This window comes from Octopus bimaculoides, chromosome 11 (assembly GCF_046866305.1).
Source record: "Octopus bimaculoides isolate indiv1 chromosome 11, ASM4686630v1, whole genome shotgun sequence".
In the NCBI taxonomy this organism is placed as follows: Eukaryota; Metazoa; Mollusca; class Cephalopoda; order Octopoda; family Octopodidae; genus Octopus; species Octopus bimaculoides.
Window position 1 is genome coordinate 37,808,721 of NC_142938.1, and position 3,301 is coordinate 37,812,021.

Below are 3,301 nucleotides of genomic sequence, written 5' to 3' on the forward strand. Positions count from 1 at the left end.
TGTTTCTGGGACGTGTTAATGAGGTGACATAGTACTTGGCTCATTGGTAGGTGGGTCGGATAGCTGTTTGGCTGTTTGGCTGGCATGCTGATGAAGACTGATGGCTGACGGCGACACTGATTGACGAGCAGACGATAATGAAGCAACAACACAAGCCAACATACAGAGAAATGTAAACAATTTAATCTATAAACGGATGACTGACTGACGAACTGTTTGTCTGTCAGTCTTTTAGAATATTTCAATGTATGAACAAAAACAAAACAAAAAATTATTAAATGGGAGGGGAAAAAGAGCAAGAAGGAAAGACTGAAAATTACGAGAGAATAAACAAAAATTTATTTGAAAAGAAAAAAGATTGGTTGTACGCCTGTTTTTATTTACTTATTTTTTTAAATATTATTACTGCTAAAAAAAAAAAAAAATAGAAGACCGACAATCATAAAGGTAAACGAAAATGTAATTAAAAAATAAAAGGAATGAAAATAACAAGCAAACTGGTCAACAAATCAAATCCATCGATAAATTAATGACAGATAAATTAAGGAAATCAATGATAGAATAAATGAGTTTTTATAAAGGCCGTTTTTCTTTAACCAATAATTCAGAAATCAGCGAATTGCAGTTAATATGAAATATGAACGGATTAGCGGTGCAAATGAACAGTGATCTATGTAAATGCAAAGATATGGATGAATACATGTTCGAATGAATAATTAATGTGGAGGTAGTCCATTCGTTCATTGACCGATGTCAGAAAGCAATGCACTACGATGATAAATTATAAAACTAAATGATATCGATGGAAGAACGAGTTAATTGCCGAATGAATGAAAGACTGACTGAAAGAAATGCTTAATGAAGGAGGAGGCGGATGTAAGGAATGAAGACAGAGTGTGGGCTGCATTCCTTTCCTTAATTCGTATGAAATATCAATGATAGCATTAAGAATTACGGAATTAATGTATAATAATCTGGCTTAACTAGCGTTGAGTTGGAGTCGGAAGTTGACAAGTGAAATGAAAATGAGATTAGGAAACGTTCAAACCGTTCTTTAAGAATCGAAACCATGTCATAGACTTTTTCTCGCCATAACCTTATCTATTCTTCTGGGGTATTTATCTTTTCTCATTCAAGAAGTAGATTTTTTTTTATATAAGCATCAAAGTGAATGGTGTAGTCGAAAGCTCGAATTTAGTGTAGTGCTGCTATATAGTTATACAATAATGGTACAGTAATATCACATGTATACCATACCTGGGACAGTATTACACAGTATCACGCAGTAGTATTATAGTACTACTGCGTTTACAATCGAATTGGTAGAATGAAAATCAAAGTGACTTTTATAAAGACTGAACTCAGAAGAGCTCATTCTCTATAAAGCGACACATCATTTAATCCAGTAATCCACCATTTCTATCTCCCGACCGTACAACTGGCAGAACTTGCCTTGGCTTATTAAATGGCTGTATTGCTGATTAAACCTAACTGTGTTTGATGAATAACGGTTATTTGTGACGTGTTAGTTATAATTTCTTTGAAGCTAGAGACAAGGTGAACGTATATGGATAGCGACTGATGCTTCCTGCTTTAATTAAGAATTCGCACCTGGGTGCTTCTGTCTTGTTTAAACTCTGCGTCTGACATTTGTCAATCAATGCGCTGTCTTGTTTACCTCGGTTCCAAACCTAACACACAGCTCCAACGTAACACCATCATTGGTTACATGTAGTAAAAGTTCACACTGTTGCAACTAATCAAACCAAATATTCTATTTCGATTTCTCCATATTCACGTTTTTCACTTAGGTGTTCAGGATTGGCATTGAGGCATTGACAGCATCTGTCTCACCTGTTTGGTAAGGTCTAAAAATGTCATAGACACTGCCACTCATCTCCTAACTGACTGAAAATTGTTTATTGGAAACAATAATATAATATAATATAAGGCTGAAATATAACAACTGAAGATGGCAACGACTTCTAGTCTGCAAGAGATTATTGAATTATAACGGAAAAATCTTACCCTTTCGTAAAGTGTACAAAGATAAGTGAACTTGAGAGAAAACACCTCTCCCCAAGCTACTAACCTCAGATGGAAATCGTAGATACAAGGAACAAACGAAGTTGCTTGACTCAACTAGGAATTGAACGGGCTTCACAGACTAGAACTTACCGGGAGATTACGAAACCCGTGCCGGACTGACGCTTCTAATATTTTATACATTAACGCGAAGAACTTATTAAATTACTCTTAGTTAAAAATATGTAAATGTCACGTCTAGGAATAAAAGTATCGGCTGGCATACATACACACACAAATACACACACACACACACACACACACAAACACACACACACAAACACACACACACACACACACACACACACACACACACAAAAGCATACACATACACACTCATACACAAGCATACTCAGATGATCATGTACATATATATACCTAACTATTGGCTCTGTTTTCCTTTCCCTTTTTTTAGACGTCTTATGGTGAAAACATGACTACGATCCAGTTAATGAGAGTTTTGTCTGCAATTTATTGGAAGAATTCCACAAATATTTCATAAAAAACTTCATTAACTGGACATATAGTCATGTTTTGAATATAACTAAAGAAACCTGTATATAAGTATGCGTGTGTATATGTATGCATACATATATATCCATGCATACAACAATACATGCATACATCTATATATGTATATATATATATATATATATATATATATATATATATATATATATATATATATATATATATATATATATAGAGAGAGAGAGAGAGATAGATAGATAGATAGATAGATAGATAGATAGATAGATAGATAGATAGATAGATAGATAGATAGATAGATAGATAGATAGATAGATGTACGTATGTACACACACATAGATACAAGCACATGCGCACAAATAAACACGAAAAAGTTTATATACATCAAGAGAAATTAAAAAGCTGCCACATAGTTACAAGAAGAAAATATAAAGAAACAAAATTGAAGAAAAAATGTACGATGATGAATATTATGGAAGGAAAGTTTGGGAAAATTTGACTGTGGGTTGCATCTCTCGATCATCACTTGGGAACTGAAATAAACTGACGCTTAATCATCTTTTTGTTAATGTTTGTTGTATCAGTCTACAATCTCTCTCAAGTGGATATAATGCTGCGTGTGTATGTTGAGGTTGTACAGCGTATTTTCTATGGAATTTCGTTCTCAGTTATAGAAGGACTGATAGATAGATAGATAGATAGATAGATAGATAGATGGATGGATGGA